Raw genomic sequence first — 6,305 nt, forward strand, 5'->3', positions numbered from 1 at the left:
ATCAACGGAAAATTCAATATATTTTTATTCGTCCGAAGTGCTTATATACTGGCCATTAGACGACGGAAGTTGCTTATATTTAGATAATACTTTAAGTATAACAAAACAATGTCTGATCTAGTATCTATCTGGTCTCACTAATGAAGATTAATCACGCAATCATTCAAACAGGTGTTGTATAATTACGACATAAAACCAGATGCCTAGAAGTTATAAGCAAGTTATTATGTGAGCCATATAATCAAACGGCCATAAGACGCATAACTACGAATATATACAACATTTATGAGTTGGTATTCTGTTCTTGTTATAGTTTAAAAATGATTTTAGAATGGCACGTAATAGCACTCCTTAAACCGTCAACGCTTTGGAAATCACGAAATTCATGGCTCTACAATAATGATTAGATTTTATTAGCGCGTTTTGTGTTCTTAAATAGCGGGGAACCTCAGACATGTCCATTTCCAAATTTTTTCGTCATAAGTATATATGGACCATTTTACATGTAAGCCAGGGTTAGTAGAGCCTGCGCAGGCTAAGGCCGGGCTGCAAAACGTCACTTCGACTTTATTGACAGTCTGTTACTCATGGGATCTAATAATATTATTGGTATTGTATCAATACAAAATAAACACTACTACTGGGTATATATTGCAACCTTATAAAGAAATGCAAGACATTAGGTACGGAGATTCTGGTTAAAGTCAGATTAACTAATCCAACCAATTCCTAAACACCCATTGGTCGCCTATTGCACCTGATATCGACCAATTACAATAAAGATTAAAGTAATAAGTTAAAAAAATTCATGATAAACTGAAAATAACGCTATTTATATAATGCTACTCATTTTAATTGTTTACGTTTATTTAAGTGACCTTATTCGATATATTATTTTATATGACTATATGACGCGTAATTAAAAGATCAAAGGATTAATTCGTATGTAATTATGACGTAAAAACACACTATGCTCGCGCAATCAAATGCCTTGGTGACAGATAGCTAATGTACTTCTAATAACTAGGGCTGCTATTTCTGTTTCGAGGTTGACTGAGATATCCTTGTTATTTAACGTGCAGTTGAAACTTGTCATTTTTTCAGGGGAATTTTTATCGATTTGAGATTTCAATTGTATCTACCATTCTTACAAGATTTTTGTTTTATTAAATATAAATAATTTATTTCGTATTTTTGTACTTTATAACGTATGTTATACGGAAATGTTATAGTAAAAAGAGCCGAGATGGCCCAGTGGTTAGAACGCGTGCATCTTAACCGATGATTTCGGGTTCAAACCCAGGCAAGCACCACTGAATATCATGTGCTTAATTTGTGTTTATAATTCATCTCGTGCTCGGCGGTGAAGGAAAACATCGTGAGGAAACCTGCATGTGTCTATTCTGCCAAATGTGTATTCCACCAACCCGCATTGGAGCAGCGTGGTGGAATATGCTCCAAACCTTCTCCTCAAAGGGACAAGAGGCCTTAGCCCAGCAGTGGGAAATTTACAGGCTGCTAATGTAAAAAAAATGTAAAACACGTAATTTATTTTGAATAACTGTTAAAAAAAGAAAATATTATGGATTCAATTAATTATCGTACTTTTAAGGTTCGCACATAATAGGATGTTTTCCGAAACAAACCACACAATGAAAACTTGTTTTCCTAAGCAATCACTAATAGCCAGTAAATCACCTTGGTACTAGGTGCCTACAATTCAAAATGGCGTCTTTGGTTGTCGTCATTGAAGGAGTAATTTTGAAAGAGGTGGTAGTAGGCTTTATAAATGCCCGTCTGTGTAGTTATTACTCACTTATCATTTATTATAAACAGCAATACTTAGTATTCTTGTGTTCCGGTTTTAAGGGTGAGTGACCACTTCTATTAGGTGCCCCATTTGTTCGTCCACTTACCTTCCTCATTCAATCTTACAAAAAAAAATCTTTACCCGATCGAGCATTACTCCGAGTCTAATGTCCTGTCAGAGATCCTGGATTGAAATCCCGGTTCAATATTCTGTCAAGATATTCTCAGTAATAGTGATGTGGTAGTGTTTACATTCTCATGCCTTGGAAATCATGTGAAGCCGTTGATCCTGCACCTGAATTATCTCCGGTAGTGACGGATTGCATATCGGTACCAAATGTTTGCACTAAAATCTCTACACACTTGGTTCATACAACACTTGGCCCTTGGAGTAATGGTGCAAAAAGCTTCATCAAAAGTATAACACCTCGCATTATTGCCTCCATTGGTGACAGGAGGGCTGGTTCGTTTTTAGCCCAGAGGATCGGAATTGCGATTCAACGGGGAAATGCTGCTAACATTCTTGCCACCATTGCACGCGGTCAAAATTTATACAGTAGCTATTTTTAATTTATATTTGTATATATTTAAGCACTTAATGTTATCAATTCTTATGTTAATAAATATAAAAAAAGTGTGATTAGACGCACCTATTCCCAAGTATTACACTGATTTTTTACCCCTTTAGGTGGATTTCTTTAAGCTACAGCTTATTACATAAAAAAAATCAGGATTGTCTTACGTTTGACATAAATATCGCGTAACATTCACACAATAAGCGGTGATGGTTTCCAACATCAGTCGCCTCCTTAGGATTTTTAATCGCATCCTAAAAATATGGAAATCTCCTCCAAGTATAGACTATTCAGTAATATTTTATAATTATCAAAACAACTTTATAATCGTAGAAGATACCGTGTGATATACAGACAATAAGTGGCGCATTACGTTTTCTTACTTTCCACGATCAATAATTCGATTAATTTTGTAATTTGATTATAATTTAACTAGCAGTAATACAGATTAAGGCTTACTCATTAATTTCAATATGTTACAGATTTGGTTCTCCAAATTCAAATAACACCTTTAAGATCTTAACTATTAATTAAAAAAATCATTAACAATCGTTAAGAATCGTTCAACGTAATTATACTTCTAATTATATACATATAAACTATAATATAAGCATGTGTGTAACATAGCTATCGATAGTTATAATCATATCTATATAGAATTTAGTTAATTAAATATGACCAATAAATTAAAATATTATGTATTTTTTAATTATTATTTAAATATAACAACGAAGTATATAGTATACGGGCCACGCACACATAAGAAAGTTTGAGTCATATCGCTTGCCGTCACGGCACATGAGATCGTCTTACCCTAAAGCGCACCACCACATATGTAGGTATTTCACGTCAAAGAATTAATCCTCTTTGAAGTCGTCTTAAGAGTGACGTCCATCTATACATACATATTGTGTAGTGTACACAGGTCTACAATAACATATTAATTAGTAGAAAAAATATATTTTTTATAAATATATATTATCTGTGCATTGATCCATCTGTCATCTCGAGTGTGTGACACATCGCGAAGCGCGGGAAAATGAAATATATGAATTGGCGTGGTGAAGACGGTGTGTATGCACAGCGAGCAGATAGAAAATTACTTTTATAAAGATTATAATAATAAATATCTGACTTCATAATTACAAATTACAGTCAACAACAACGTGAATTACTTAAAATAAATAATAATAAACACCAAAAACGATATGGAATGACACCCAAACTTCGCGCCAAAAAGTAAACTTATGCCTCTGTGACAGACGATCGCACGCTTTTTTTTTAAATATTACCTACGCGACAAGGTATTGGTGCATTCGGAGATAAAAATATTTTATCTAATTCGTAAGTCGACCTTACATCGTGCGTTTAAAAGTGGACATAACATATACTTTACTTAAAGAGTAAATAAATCTTTTATCGAAGACAGTAGCTAATATTACTATGAAAATTATTTGATAGAGTATAATGCAGTACAATCTTAAGATAAGCTCGTGAGATTATGTCTAATCTCCTGAAGTATCTCGTATCTATAAACATAGTTTTCCATAAATCGTCATAATGTATAAAAAATAGTTTCAACAAAATATCAATCTATTTATTTTACATTAGTTTAAATAATGCTATCGATAAGCAAATGTCAACATCGCTTAGTTTATTTTGATTCTAACAATCAAATAGTTTTCGAACGAGTTATCTGAAGAATAGTAGATATAATATTAATAATCATGATCAGTGACATTTGAAATGTAAGGTTTGCTAATGATAATATATTTAGATCCATCAATATTAATCCTTATATATTAATAGCGTAAGCCGATTTTTGTCCCAGTGATTATGGGACGATCGCTGCACATAAAAAATCGGTTATGGTCTCATATTGAAGAGCACCAGCCGTAGATGTGCAGAAAATTAATGACGATTCTTAAGAATGCAATGCAATTAATTGCAATTTACTAAATTGCTACGATTTAAAAAATAATTAATTTTAGAGAGCGGTAGTACCACGGCTATATATAAAAAAAATTAAAAACGTAAACAAAATTAAAGTAAATTGTTATCGAAAAATTCAATCAATGAAACCTATTCTAGCTAAAATATTGTATACTATTTGACATTAAAGATTTCAGTTAAATAAGTTTTCATCGTTTTGGCGCCGAATGTAGATAAGATTTCGATATTCCTAAAAAATATTTTAAATAAACGCGAAGTTTCGCGGGAGACACACTAGTCATCAATAATCTTATATGTCGCGGTTTTGATTTAAGTATTAAATAAATTGGTTGCAAAGTGTATTATTATTGGAATTTTATATTTTTCTCGCGTATTATTGATCGCGGTGATTATTAACATTTATCGCTGCTTAAAAAAAGACTAACATGCTGCCGGGGTTATTGATAAATAAAATTATAAAATTTAGTATGGCTTGTAATTGCGTTTCAAAGTGCTCGTTACTAGTACTTAAATAAAATACCTATTAAACAGAAAAATACTTTGTTGAACGACTTTTCTTCTCGATTCTGTTTCATTTGGTAGAGGTAATTTTTTTTTTTTTATGGCATTGATTGGCGTACGAGCATATGGGCCACCTGATGGTAAGTGGTCACCACGGCCCGTAGACAAAGGCGCTGTAAGAAATATTAACCATTCCTTACATCACCTATGCGCCACCAACCTTGGGAACTAAGATGTTATGTCCCTTGTGCCTGTGATTACACTGGCTCACTCACCCTTCTAACCGGAACACAACAATACAGAGTATCGTTATTTGGCGGTAGAATATCTGATGAGTGGGTGGTACCTACCCAGACGGGCTTGCACAAAGCCCTACCACCAAGTTTATAATGACGAGTTTAATAAATAATAATATGAAAAATTACGATTAATTTACAATTTACTTACTAACTTTATAAACGCGACATTTGTATGTATGGATGTCACGCCAGAACGGCTGAACAGATCCAAATAAAATTTAGCACAGAGATAGATTATACTATGTTACTTTTCATCCCGGGAAAATGTACCTAACACTTGCACCTCTCTCTCGTCACTCGCAAGCGAGTGTAGCCGCAGGCGTAAACAGTTAATGTAGAATATATTATATAGGAATATTATTTTGTAAATGAAAGACATATAAAACTTTATACAATGACAACTTTATTGAAATCCATGAAATGACAACAATTTGACTGGATCAGACTTACAACAACAGCAACAGTGTGCTCATTACCTTTCGCTTAATCGAGATTCGCGTAATCGAAAAGCTATAATATCAAGTTATTCAATTGTCCAAAACAAAAATGAAGTATTGCAATCGTTTCTCCAAATCTAACAGCCAATAGACGAATATTAATATTAAACGATTCGCAAATGGTAATGGCGCCTTGTTCACACCCAATTACTAATAAAGCTAAACATAAATTTAATCTAATTAATTAATCCGTTACATTGATATTATCTATTAAATAATAATTATCTGTTTTACAAATAATTTATCTTAAAAAAAAAAAATAAGAGGAATATAAGTAAAACGTAAGAATTAAATATTATACAATACTTCGTTATGTAAAAAAATAAATGCAAATAATAAAACATAAACTACATATAAATAATTCATTGTTGCGAAAATATTTTTCTTTTAAAATTAAACATATTCTTTATTTCGTAATAAAATATTTATTTAAATGTAAATAAATATTTATAAGATCTGTGTGTATTGAGCGATATAGAATACTTCGCGAAGTTTTTATAAGCTGTATAATTAGTTATTTTACAAACTAGTTAGACGATCTCATTACATTTAATTCATAACAAGTATTAATAAACGTTCAATTTATTTTAAAATTAATTATTAAAATTTAAAATTAATTAAATATTCTAATTATATATTAATAATAGTTTGAATTTAAGCGAAAAAGGTTG

This window comes from Vanessa tameamea, chromosome 14 (assembly GCF_037043105.1).
Source record: "Vanessa tameamea isolate UH-Manoa-2023 chromosome 14, ilVanTame1 primary haplotype, whole genome shotgun sequence".
Classification (NCBI taxonomy): Eukaryota; Metazoa; Arthropoda; class Insecta; order Lepidoptera; family Nymphalidae; genus Vanessa; species Vanessa tameamea.